Consider the following 14,869-nt stretch of genomic DNA (forward strand, 5'->3'; position numbering starts at 1 on the left):
TGAGGAAATTTGCCTCTACAAGACCTGCTCTGTAGGAATTATGCAGACCCATAGTATTCCTATTTCAATACAACAGACCACCAGCAAAGTCCAGTCACTCAGAAATCAACAAACACAAGGTTCCAAAATGTCCCAAGTGATAAAACAAGGCAATAGACCTCTATGCAACAAAAATGAACAGAATCCTTCCCTATTTATCAATTCTCTCAATAACTGCCAACAGCTGCATGCTGAAGAGGCACAGGCTGAGGTGCCTGGTTAAAACAATAGAAGCCACAGCAAGCACATATCACCTATAGGAAGCACATATTACCCACAAGGACACATCTGGCTTCAGGGTGAAGAGCTGGAAAACAGTATTTTAGGTAAATGGAAATTATATAAAAGTGGGAGATGCAATTCTTTTTGTAGCTTAATGGTCTTTAAAACTACAAAGCCAGGTCAGCTTCAAAGAAGGGATTGTACTTACAAGGCAGGAACTTTTTCAAAACATTGAGAAAGAAGAAAACCTCCCCTCTTTCTGCAAAGCAAACGTCACCCTCATACCAAAACCAGGAAAGGATCCAACCAAAAAAGAAAATTACAGACCAATATTATTAATGAATAGCAACATAAATATTCTCAATAAAACCCTAGCAAATATAATTCAGCAACACGTGAAAAAAGTGATACTTCGCCACCAGGTCAGCCTCAACACAGGAATGCAAGGCTGGTTTAATATATGCAAATCCATACATATTATTCACTACATAAACAGAAGCAAAAATGAAGACCATATGATCCTCCCAACAGATGCACAAAAAGGATTTGATGAAATCCAGCATCTTCTGTGGTAGGAACACTCAGAAAATAAGCATAGATGGCACATTTCTTAGTTTGACAGAAGCCATCTATGAAAAACCCACACCAAATATCATACCGACTAAAGAAAAACTCATAGAACTGCAACCAGACAAGGATGTCCACTTTCACTGCTATTATTTACCATAGTGCTGGAAGTCCTATCCAATGCAGTCAGGCAAGAGAAGGATATCAAGGGTATCCAAATAGGGACAGAGGAGGTGGATCTTTCACTGTTTGTAGATGATAAGATCGTATACTTAGAAGATCCAAAGAGGTCAACAACAAGACTCTTGGAAGTGATCAATAAACACAGTAGTGTCTTGGGATATAAAATTGATGTCCAAAAATCATAGCTTTCATATATATTCGAACAACAGTTAAGTGAGAATCAAATGAAAATCACAATATCCTTCATAATATTGTCAACAAAAATGAAATAGCTTGGAATATACCTAACAAAAGATATGAAGGATATCTATGGATAAAAGTATGAAATCCTGAAGACAAATACAGAAGAAGAATTTAACAAATGGAAGAACATACTATGCTCATGGCTGGGAAGAATCAATATTGTTAAAAATGATTGTGCTACCTCAAGCATCCCATGAAAACACCAATGCCCTACTCTGAAGAACTTGAACAATTACTTCTCTGTTTCGTGTGGAACCAGAGAAAACCCTGAATAGTCAACTCAATTCTACAAAATAAAAACAAATCTGCAGGCATCACATTACCAGACTTCAGTTTAATCTATGGGTTTATAGTGATCAAAACAGCATGTTACTGGCATAAAGGAGAGAGATAGATCTATGGAAAAGAACAGAGAATTTAGAGATGGGACGAGACTCATATCACCATTTGATCTTTGATCTACTAAACAAAAGCATATACTGGGGAAAAGAATCCCTATTTAATAAATAGTGCTGCGAGAACTGGTTAGCCCACATGTAAAAGACTGAAAGTGGACCGACACCTCTCACCACTTACAAAAATGGACTCATGCTGGGTAAAAGATTTAGCCGAAGATACAAAAGGATAGAAATGCTCAAAGAAAGTGGGAAAAAACTGTTAATGTTATTAGCCTGGGAAAAGGATTTATGAGGAAGTATTCATTGGCAATTGCTGCAATGACAAAAATAAATTAATGGGATTCGATCAAGTTTAAAAGCTTCATTATCACTAAGGACGCAATCAGTGAAACACACAAATCCTTCAAGATGGGAGAAGCTATTCAAAAGTTACAAAGAATAAAACAATCTATAAAGAACTCGAGCAAATCATCAGGAAAAGAGCAAACAATCCCATTAATCATTGCAAAAGAGACATGAACAGAATCTTTTCCTATGAGGACAGATGAATGGCCAACCCATGAAAAAATGCTCATTGTCCCTAATCATCGCCACGCATACAAACCAGCTCAAGATAAACTAAAGACTTAAATGGAAGGCTGACACCAAAAAAAAAAAAAAAAAAAATTCCAGAAGAATACTTAGAAAATGTTCTTCCAGACATTGGCTTGGTAGAGAATTTATGACTCAAAACCAAAAGCAAAAACAACAAAATCAGAAATAAATAATGGACTTAATTAAACTAAAAATCTTCTGCAGAAATAGTTCATAGAGTAGACAACCTACAGAATAAGAGATAATATTTGCACACTATTCATCCAACAAAGCACTCACATCCAGAATCCAAAAGGAATTCAAACAAATCAGCAAGAAAAGGATCCAAATAACCCCATTAAAACGTGGGCTGACTACATGGTTGGGAATTTTTCAGAAAAAATACAAATGGTCAACAAAAATATTTTTGAAATGCTGAACATCATTAATCACCAGGAAATGAAATTTAAAACCATAATGAGATGCCAACTTACCCCTGGCACAATGGCTTTTATCAGGATACAAGGTAAAAAAAAAAAATAGATATTGGTATAGATGTGGTGGAAAAGGAATGCTTATTCACTATTGGTCAGAATGTAACTTATTACAAGCTCCATAGAAAATGATATGGATATCCCTCAGAGAATTACAAGGAGACCTACCTTTCAATCCAGCCATCCATTACCGGGTGTATATCCAGAGGAAAAGAAGTCATTATATAAAAATGACTGGGTGGTGCCTGTGGCTCAAAGAAGTAGGGCGCCGGCCCCGTATGCCAGAGGTGGTGGGTTCAAATTCAGCCCTAGCCAATAACCACAAAACAAACAAACAAACAAACAAAAAACAAACAAACAAAAAAACCCACATGGCTTTGAATGTTTCTGCCAGCACAAATCACAGTTGAAAAGACATGGAGTTAATATAAGCACCCTTCAACTGAGGAGGGGGATATCAAAAATACGTGCATGTGCACACACACACACACACACATATACATATCATCGACTATTACTCAGCCATAAGAAAGAATTAAATGATGTTTTTGCAGCAACTTGGATAGGACTGGAAGTCATAATCCTTAATGAACTATCCAGGAATGGAAAAAGGAATAGTGCAGGTACTCACTTATGATGGCAGCTGAGTGATGGGTATACCCGGTCACACAGAGTGGTAGAAAGGACTGTGGACACTCAGAAGGGGGAGGCTGGGGTATGAAAAGGATCACAACCTACCTGTCTGTACAGTGCGTACAGGTTAGGTGACTGGCACACTAAGGGGCCTGACTTCACCACTATACAATTCATCTGTGTAAGGAAACCACTTCTACCATCTAATTGTTTAAATAAAAAATGAAAACAAAAGAGAGTAAGATAAAATTACTACAAATAAAATCCAGCAAAGCACACCCGAAGACTTCAGCGCTCAAGAAACTTCTAAAAGATATTCTCCAGGATGAAGATAAATAGTCCCCAAAGGTTGGTCGGAAATGCACAATGGAATACTGAGAAATGTATACAAGTCCAAAGAGTTTGTATAAAAGAAAAACAACAACCATAGCATCTAAATTGTAAGTTAACAAAATAGAACAAAAATACTGGAAAACAAAAGCCTGTGAGTTGGGAAGGACAATGATTGGAATTAATGTCAAGACAGGAGGGACCTTTAAAATGTGGTTCTACTTTGCACTCTGTTAAGTTTAATATGCATGACAAAAGGCTATGTTTTGGTATGTAGCCTGTAGAAACCTTGATAGTTCATATATATGTTTGGATGAGTATGTATATGTATCCATACAGGGTGGCCATAAAATTCATGTGCAACTTACATGTATACATATAAATGTATATACACACACATTACATATATGTAGAGAGAGAGACAGGTAAGAGTGTTTGTGATGGTGGTATTAGAATTACCAAAACCTTGGGAACAACTGAAATATTCATGCATATGGGAGATGACTGATAAACTCCAGTACATCAATACCATGGTAGAGCATGCTGCCGCAAAGAGAACATGGCAGATCCATGTGTGTCCACATCACAGTGGGAAATAGCAAGTCTCAGAAACTGTTCACATATATACACAATGTACACCCAGAAAAAGTATACAAGGCTCTGATCAAATAAGCCAGGTGTCGGGGTTGGAGATGGGTGATGTGTGGCAGGGTGTATAAATGGGACTTTACCTGTTCTGATAATACTATTTTTTTTTTTTTACAAAAAGACTATATTTCTTCTATAATCACAAATTAATGTTTAAAAGAGTTTAATATAATAAAAAGAACAAGAAACTGCAAGTTTTTTAGGGACAGGGACTGAGTCTGTATTGAACACCTCTCAGAGCGAGCACTGACAACACACAGTAAGTGTTCAACGACCCCAAATATTAGCAGGGTTTTAGCTAATAAGTAGGATGATGGAAAACGTGTTTTCTCTTTCTCGGTCTCTATTTTCTACTTTTGTCCTCTGATCATGGTAAAAATAAATTAATAAAACATGTTCTTAAGACATGTCCCCGTCCTCCGTCCTACCGTACCCCACCACTTGTGTAATGCAGAACCTGGCACAAGGCCTGGACTCACCGCTCCTCATCACCCGCACGTCCTCCTCATGCACGTTGTTCATGTTTATGTGCTTAACGGTGCAGCCTAAAGACAAGACACATGGAAATTTGTTCCGGGGTTTCTAGACTTTTAGGCTGCCTCTTCCCCCACAGACAGTAGCAAATATGGAAACGTTTCAACAAGTTCTAGCAAGGAGTATAGCTCAGAGATGACTCACAGCCTAGACAGCAGTGTCTCAGCAAAAGAACAATCTCAGAGTGGCTGCGAACCCCAAATTATTGTCAACCTGTGACAGGGAGAGCTGTCAGGGCCTGAGACTGGCCAGATCTTGGGCCCGGCTTAACTAGGTTCTGGTGGCAGACCACTAAGCTACCTTTCTCAGGAACAATTTCTCTTAGGTGCCTGAGGGCTATCTACTTCCACAGGAGAGAGAGAGAGGGTAAAGTAGCCATAGAATAAATAGATCTTAGTCTTTAGTAGAGCTTGGTAATCTTCAGCAGAGAGACACGGTGCTGGCATTCTGCAGGCAGGAGAGGAGACAGAGTCAGAAAAAGCAGGATGGAACGCACATGCTCCCAACTGCCTTCTCCTCTACCCTAATATAAAGCTGATCTCCTACCTCTCAACACCACAGGTGTAGAGACTGACAGTTCACCAATGCTCTCATGTTGTGAGCTCTTATGCTTGTTAGGAGAGCTAAATCCCTCTCTCCGTGCCCTTTTCATCAAGGTGTTCCATTGTTGAGCTATACAGGTATTTCTTATAACTCTCCATCCTCCTAACCATAGGCTATATGGGCTGCTACAGAGAGCACTAGCCCCAGTGGTAGCCTCGATGTGACTCTGTATGGGGCTCCCACACCAACAGGAAGATGGGCAAAGGGCAGAAGCCTATTAATTCGCAGAAATGAAACACACGCCAACATGTGTTTCATGCCGGACAGAATAAAGCTTTACCCTTGCTGCTGACAAGCAATATTGACCATCCAAACAGCACGATACTATCTTTCACCTATCATATTGGTGATGATTTTTGAAATATTACCTAGGGTTGGCAAATGCTCATAGAAATGGATGCTCATATACAGTAAGTAGAAATATCTACAGTAAGAAGAAAATAATTTAGAGAGCTCTTTGGCAATCAAAAGCATTAAAATTTTGCATGCCTTCTGGGTCTAGCAATTCTACCTGAAATTTATCTTAACATACTACTCATGATGTCATGCAGAGAGTTGACCACTGCTTCCCTGCTTATAAGAGTAAGAAATGACACAGTATTTCACAGGATTCAACATTACGATCTGATTTAATGAACAATCTTATAAATCCACCCATATGATGGACTTAATAATATGCAGTTATTGACAATAATGTTGAAGAAAATATAATGGTTTAAATTTGTGATACAGCAAGAAAAATAAAACAGGAAATCAAAGTGCCTTTTGAAAAGTTCTTGTGTGTATGAGTGTGTATTTGTGTACATAGTACACTGTTAAGAAAAAACTTCGTGATGTTAGCAGTGGCTACATACAAATGGTGAAAATTTGGCCTTATTGATTTTCTTCTTTTTTCAAATCAGGATTTTTTAGTATTTCTAACATTAACACTCATTACCACTGTAATTCCAAAAATATTTTGGAATGTCTGTAGGGCCCCAGTCGAAGCAAAAGTTTTCCCCCATATGTAAAGCTTATGGCTGTCTTCCTCACAAAGCAGATCCTGGACAGAGGGGACACACACATGGAAATGGGGTACAGGCACATCAGCCTCCTCTTCCTCCCTGAGCCTATCTAGGCTAGAATCTAAGGCCTGCCCACTGATCCACGTCTCTCATCGGGTCAAGGATGGGACAGGAGGAGACTTGATTCATCATGCTGTGTGTCTACCTGACCTTCAGCAGAGGGTCAAGGAAGCCTATGCTGATGAGAAAAGGAGGAACCTCTGGGAGTCACCGCCTTACCTATGACAGTGAGGGCAGCTGCCTTGAGGGAGGTCTGTGGGTTTCCCAAGATCTCCAAGCTCTGGGACAGTAAGTCCCCCATGAGCGGCTGTTTGCCTCTGCGTACCTGCAGAGCCAAAGAGGGTAGTGAAGACCAGGGGAGGGGCAACTGGGGACCTTACCAAAGACCTTCTAGCAGCCACAGCATCCATACTACACACAGCAGTGTCTATCTCAAGGCACCATGTACTGCATGACTCTGTGCCCCAGACCCCTCAACCCCTCCCAACCCAGCCCAGCACAGACTCAGTAGCCAGTGCAGAGGAGCAGGTTGCCCCCCTGGCTCCTGGCAGGAGAAAGAAAGGCACACCTGACATGGATCTAGGCGGCCCAGGTGTGACGCTGTCCTGACCCTCCCTGGCTTCACTGATCTCTCTGTAGAGTGGAGGGGAACCTGCCCAGCTCCCTCCATAACTGCAAGGTGTCATGGGGGGCTGGTGGTGAGGTGCTCTGTAAAGTGCTCTACCTACATAAGGGATTCCTGATACCAGAATTACTCACACCACTGTCCGACTTACATGCTCAGCCCTTAAATGTTCGGTTTTCAGCCACGATTCCTGACCTCTTGCCTGTTGTTGGCTGCCATAGGAGCCATAGGCTCATAAGACCATGACTATTGACCTCATGTCCTGATGACTCCTGCCCAGGGCTTCCCTTCCTACCTCTCTGTCTTCTGGCCATGCAGTGACCCTGCATTATGTCCCCAGCCTCTGAGGCAGGGATCAGGACACCAGCAGGATCAAACACAGAGCACCAGGGCCTGGCCTCCCAGGTGCAGGTTCTCAGAGGTAGCCGAGGCTAAAGAACGAGAATCAGGGAACTAAAGGAAGGTGTCTGTCACCCTGCCCTCTGTTCACTGAATCCACTGTTCGGTCGTAGGGATGAATGTTCAGGCCCAGCTTCCCCAGGGACTCTCCCTCACCAGGTACGCGCATGTATCCTGTATCACCTGCAGGTGGTTGCTGAGGGTGATGTGTTGGAAGGTGTCGGTCAGGGGCACCCAGCCAATCACCTTTGCCCACTCAGTGAGGGCCTCTCCACAGACCTGTGGGTGAGAGGGGGTCCCCAATTCCCACTGCTATGACTTCCCAGGCCAGGGGCTGAGTGGAGGCCCCTACATCACTAGGAGAGGGGAAGAGTGCTGAGGGCCAGCCCAGAGAAGGATGCCAAGAGGTGGACGTGGAGTGTGCAGCCACAGCCAGGCTCATGAGGAGAGAGCCGAAGGGAAGGGGCCTGGGCTTGGCACGAGGGGGCATGATTCGGGCCTGGGCTTGGCATGACAGACACAGCCAGCGTACCTTGACCACTTCGCTGTTTTCCTGCTGCACGTTCAGCAGCAAGGGAAGCAGAAATTTACACAGTTCCCTTTTCATGGTGGCTCCGGCCTTATATTTCTTGTCCCGTCTCAGCATGTAGCCCAGAGCAGAGATGGCTGCAATCCTCACTGGCTCCCTCTCCTACCACAAAGCACAACATTCCTGTGAAGAGGCCGTGGTCTCCTGGCCCTGTCAGGCCTGGCTTCCTTCCGTCCACATCTCAGTCTACGTGTCCGAGTGCTCGGGCTGCACTGGCTTAACCAATGCAGAGACCACACAGCCGATGTCTCTGAGTGGCCTCTTATGCACAGCACTAAGAAGTTGGTAATGCAGGCACAGGGCCAGGGAAAGCAGCATCGTGGCTTTAGTTCTAGCATGGGCCATTTACTTTCTGCCTTCTAAGGATTTAGCTCAAGCATGACACATCTGAAAAGATGCACATTTTTATTCTAGTTACATTCTGAATAAAACTGTTTAAGTCTGTGTTAGTTTATGTAAATTTATAATGGCCATCAATAGCTAAGCTTTGTACACTTTCGGAGTATATTACATACACCGTGAGCACCTGTCATGAGCTAGGCACAGTGCCAAGTGACAGAGGCATGGTAGCGCAAGAAGGAATAGTTCCTGAATGCAGGGGCAGACTTGGGAACAAGTTGCGTGCACACACTAGAACAAAATGGCCAAAAAGAGACATGATTCCTTTAGCACTTCAGTGACAAACACAAAGAGAAAACTGTCACATACATGGCAGCTCAAAATGGGTGACTGAGCACCACCCTAATCATTCCATGCCTGGGTGGCAGAGTAGAAATATGTTTTTACAATTCATAATGGATCTGAAATATTAGGTGAAGCTCCTCAATTCCCACCAGAGGACAAGAATATTCCTGAAAGATAAACAGCAGACAGAGTTGGAATTTAAGCACAAATTACAGCCCAGAGTGTGGGTAAGAAAATAGGACTGCAGGTGGCAGGAGGTCTGGGAGTGCTCTAAAGCTTAGAGGTTGTAAACATAGGGAGCAGGAGATGATTCTGGGACAGCAAAAGGTGCTGGTTTGGGGCTTTCATCCAGCCATCCTGTCCAGGTTCTCCCTCCACCCCATCCTGATGACCTAATCGATCACCAAGCAGCAGGGCATGGAACACCCCAGCACAGCAGGGAGTGCGGTGTCCAGGACAAAAAGAGATGGATCCCTGGGTGTTTGGGACTCAGGGAGGGCAGGGAGCCCTAGAATCCAAAGAATGGCTATTGCACACCCAAGTGAACCCTCTCCCTAGATGCTCCCCCATGGTCCCTGAAATCAGGCTGCAGAAAGAGGCATTGCTTTCACAGAGGGTCCACTGAGACTCTCTACTGATGCCAGAAATCACAGATCAGCCAACCATGGAGGAAAACCAACACTACAAGGAAAGAGACCACATGTGAGAAATACCAAAATGTTTATGTCATAAACTACTAACAACTTAAGACAAATCTGAGGCAAAATAAAGACATTTTCATACAAAGATGCAAATGTTTACTACCTTCAGACCCTCACTCAAGGAACCATAAAGGAAGAGGGAGGCGAACCCTAGGAGGGAGGGAAGAGCTGTAAGAAGGAAGGTGAGAGAGATGTGTAAACATGGTGATTCTAAGTAAGAGCTGACCGTATGAAATCACAGCAGTCGTGGTGCCAAGAGGATACAAAGTCCACATTGGAGACGTGATAGCAGATGGACCTAAAATACTAGACAACATGCATGTGTGACCTGGGAAGGTGTGATGGGAATTAAACATCTCCAGTCTTCATGTTGTTTGGATGGTGGGAAAAGGCACCACCTTTAGGCATTGTTAAGTCAAGTTCAGTGCACAAGCTGAGTTGTAAAAGTAACTGAAAGATGAGTCAGACCTTGACCTTGCCACTCAGGGGCTTCCAGAGTCATAGAGGAGATGAGATCTACACCCAGATAATTCCAACCCAAGGTTCAAAAGCCAAGGAATTTACAAATGTCACAACAGGAGCACAATCAGCACGTGTCTCAGGGGTATTGAGTTCCCTCCAGCACTAAGATGCTGTGACCTGTAAGGAGGAGTGGGGAGGGAAGGTGTGAGTCTGTTAGTCCAATTGCTGAGTCTCGGATTTCTCTTGCCACAGGACTCTAGCTTTCTAAGGTCCCTGTGCTATGCGGGAGTACAGCAGGCCATCAGCTCTCTCCCTCTTCACTACGTGAGTGAGTCTGGGTCCTTAGGGTGAGCGCCAACTTGTGATCAGTGTGTGAGCTTTCAAGTGTGGGTCCAGTGGCTCCTCCAGGGAACTTCTGGGGGCAGCGGAAATGGAGGCGTGTGCTGCGTCTGCAGGTGCTGGGAGGGTACTTGGATGAAGTGTCCAGAACACAGCTCCATGTGGCCAGGTCTCCTTTCGTCTTCCCCTCCAATTTCTCATCCCTGGGCCACAGGCCCTTGGCCTAGCACAACCCTTAGCTCATACCAAGGTGCAGCCTCAGCCCAGCTCACACCATTCCCAAGGGCTCCCAGGGGCTGCAGGCACATACATCATTGATGAGGGGACGCAGTTGCTGGCAGATGCTGCAGAACATTCCCTGGATGTCCTTGTTCTTTCCATGGTGGAAAGAACTGTATTCACAAGTTTGCTCTATGCAGTTTGCCCAGATTCCCCCACTTGCGACCATTTGTTTCTGTGTTTTTGTGTATTCTTCCCAGCACACTGGGGTTGGGCATTCATCATGGCATTGGCGGAACTCTTCTGGTCATCTACATATCCATTAGAGCCCTTAGCAGGGTGCCAGGCCAAGGTGGGTGTCCAGTGCCTGCTTGTTGAAGTGAATGGAGACTGAAGCATGTGGGATGAAACTGAATTTAGGGATGTACAAAGAGACCAAGTAGAAGGTAGGGGAGGCAGAGGGAAAGGAGGAGAGAACATGATGGAATCCACAGGAGGACACATAGCATGGGACAGGGGGGCAGAAGGTGAGACTGAGGGGCCAAGGCCAGGTGACAGATATGATAATGTTGCTGGTGCCAGGGCTCAGGCTCTGGGGCAGATAACCACTCACTTCGAAGTTATTCATTTTTACAGTAAAGCTGAGAACGTAAGAAGCACATGACACGGCCCGTTCCCGCTCATGGTCCTTCTGAGAATTTAGCCACATCTCGAGGAGCTGGTGGGAGAGAGAGAGAAAAGGAGCAGCTCAATCAGATGCACCTCAGAGGGCGGGAAGGTAACCTTGAGTGTGGCTTCTGCAAAGTGTCAGGGTCACACTTCTGAGAGCAGGATTTCTTTGACCTGGAGGGTCTGTCACCAGAAGCCTTTGTTTTCCCAGCCCCCGATTTTCCCCTTCTGTAGGAGATAGAAATCTCTACACTATACTTATGGATGATTCCTACTAAAACACAAGGCATAAGTCTCCCCAAATACCACTGTTTCAAATACACATCACTCCATGTCAACCTGTAGCAACTAATCTGACAAGGATGCAGATATACAAAAGGAAATTAATAATTGAAAAGGAAATTATTATAGTGCAGCAGATGAAAGCATTCACAAACAACCCCAGAGAATACTGATGCTGCACTCATGAAAACAAATGAAGGAGAACTCCCTTCCTGAAGCCAGGAGGAGCTCCGGTAGCAGCTTTGATCTTATGGGCCAGACTCTGATGAAATACCCAAGACAAAACTGGGGTTCAAAAGGCCATTTTCCACAGAAAGGAACAATAGGCTCTTGAAAAAGCAGTTGGGTCCCAGCCAGGGGAGGAAAGGTACACAAAATTTTCCACTAGGAAACAAGAAAGCTCTTGGAGATTCCTTGAGTCATGCTGAAATGGCTCAGGGGTCAACTTGAAGAAGTTCCCACCGACCAAACATGACACAGTGGAACTATTAATGACAAGAATAGTTCCCTTAATTCAAACCCGTCAACGTTTTTAATTCATTCTAAATTTAAATGATATGACAGAACCACCTGGGAAGCAATCTTGCTAAAAATTAATTCTAAATCTGATCAACCTCCAGATCTAATAACCTAGGAAATACTGGACAGAGGAATTTGTGAAATGACCCAGAAAGAATATACTCAGTGCAACCCACAATGAGCAGAACTTACAAAAGAAATGACTTGGTTTCTTCAACAAATATATATCAAGGAAAGTGACAGAGGACAATGCTTAGCTGAAAAGTCTTCAGCAACCCCACGGATGGGAATGTACGTACCGGCAGTAGAACCGCATTCTAAGGGAACGTATTTTTTTTAAAAAACATATTTCTGAGACAATCAGGCCAAAGTAAACACTGAATATTTATGACACGAAGAAATTAAGTCAAAGTTACATTTTATATGTAATAATGGCAGCACAGACATGTACATGTATTTTAATAGAATCCTTATGTTTGATAAACATACTAAAATGTTTATGGATTAGATGATATGGAATAGCTTCAAAATAGATCAGGGGTAAAGAAGTTGGGGGACGTGAGGGGTATAAATAAAATGAAATGGATGGGTCACAGCTGATGATTGAAGCTAGAACGTGGTACAGAAGGTTTATGACTCTGTTCTCTCCTCTTTGGTAGATGCTTGAGATTTTCTAGATCAAAAAATTAAGAAAAATAAGGCTGGAATGTTAGAAACAATACATTTAGGGACTCTAAAATAACTGATTGAAGAAAGAAACATGATACCAGAAGGAAATTTAGACATCAGGTTTGAAGGAGATCCACGGAAAGTGTCCGTATCTGGTAACTATAATAGACTCCTCTTCTATTCATCTGTGTACCATATGTTGGCTGGCTCAAAGGAAACATTATGAAGTTGTCAGATGGGATTGTAATGTAGGTAAATGTAACACATGAAACAACTCCAATATAGACAGGGTAAGAATCAAGGGCTTTACACGCTGATCAAGTCTCTGCATTCCACTTGAGAGGGTAAAATATGGATTCTAGGTAGGCTTGGAAAAACGTAAGTGTGTGTGGAGTAATCTCCAGAGTAACACTGACAAGTATATGAGTAGTCACAATCTGAAGCACAATAGGCAAATTAAATTGTAACACTAAGATGAGAAAATAACCCAAAGGAGGCAAGAAAGAGGAAACAGACAAAGGAAAATCAGAGGAAACAAACAGAACACAAGTAATGAAAAGGTAGACTTAAAAGCTTATTGATAATTTCTTTAAACATTAATGATCTAAACACACCAATTAAAAGACACCAATTGTCAACATGGATCTTTTATAATGTGCCTTCGAATGGATTTAAAAATACAGCTAGCTATAGCTTAAAAGTAAAAAACGGATAAAGATATACCAGGCACACACTAATAAAAGGAGAGGGAACTAGAAGAACAACAGAAAAGTAGAAGTCATCCCAAAGACAATTATCAGAGATAAAGAGGATATTTCATGATTATAAAAGGTCAGTTTACCACGAAGATGTAACAATCCTAATGAGTACACACTTAACAGCAGAGCTTCAGAATGAGTGAGGCAAGAACTCACAGAACCAAAGGAAAACAGGTGAATGCAAAGTTACAGCTGGAGACTGCAAACTCCTCCCTCAGTAAGCAATAGAAGTAGCAGAAATTCAGCAAGCCCACAGCACAGAACTGAACACCACCCCCCCATTGGCACTTCAGAATATTCCACAAAACGAAGGCAAAAGGCACATTCTTTTTAAGTGCACATGGAACAATCACCAAAATAGGCTGTATCTTGCTACATAAAACAAAACCCTAATAAATCTAATTTAAAGCATGCAAAGAAAGCACATGGACAGCAAACGTGCCATGAGAATAGAATCGATACCATTAGCCATTAGATAAACACAAATTAAAACCACAGTGAGCTATCACTCAACCTGTCAGAAAGGGTAAAGTAAAAAATAACACCAAATGCTGCCAAGAATGCAAAGAACTTGGACACCTCACGCGTGGCTGCTGATGATAACGCAGGGCAGCCACTCTGAAAAAGGGTTTGCCAATTTCTCATAAAACTAAATATGTACCTTCCATAGGACTCAGCATTTGTACTCTTCAGCATTTGACCTAGAAAATTAAAACTTATCTGCACAAAAAGCTCTCTCACGAGAGCCTTCTTCATAATCACTGCAATTGGGGAGCCACTCAAATGTCTTTGAATGGGTGAATGATGAGATCAACTCCCGTGTATCCCTGCAGTGCAAACTGCTCAGGAATACAAGGAACCAAGCTTGCAACATGTAACAAATTGGGGCATTTTAAGAGCATGAACCCATGAAAAAGAGTCTGCCTCTGAAAGGTTACGTGCTGTATGTTTCCAGGTCTATTATATCCCCCCAAATGGCAAAAATAGAGAACTGGAGAAGGGGTGAATGGTTGCAACCAGGGCACAGGAAAGAGGAGGGGACTTTGCTATGACTAAGAAGGGCAGTACAAGGGTTCTGCAAGGTGACCAAACTGATCCACATCAGCGATGGTGGTGTCACTGGTCACGCCCTGCTCTACTGAGGTCAAATAGCATATAACCCACTCCCACACAGAGGAGTGCACATCAGAACTGTGACAACTGGGTCAGAGCTGTAGTCTGACAGCTGGGCCCAGAGCTACTTCCCTGGCCGTGACAGTGTACTGCTGTTGTATATGTAAGATGTCACCATGCGGGGAAGCTGGTGGAGCTTACAAGCAACAGTATCTACTAACCCTCAAATTGTTAACTCCCTGTGGATATGAAATCATTTCAAAATGAGAAGTTAAGTTAGCAGCAAAATGATTGGAAACAGCCCATGTTT

This window comes from Nycticebus coucang, chromosome 6 (genome assembly GCF_027406575.1).
Source record: "Nycticebus coucang isolate mNycCou1 chromosome 6, mNycCou1.pri, whole genome shotgun sequence".
Lineage (NCBI taxonomy): Eukaryota > Metazoa > Chordata > Mammalia > Primates > Lorisidae > Nycticebus > Nycticebus coucang.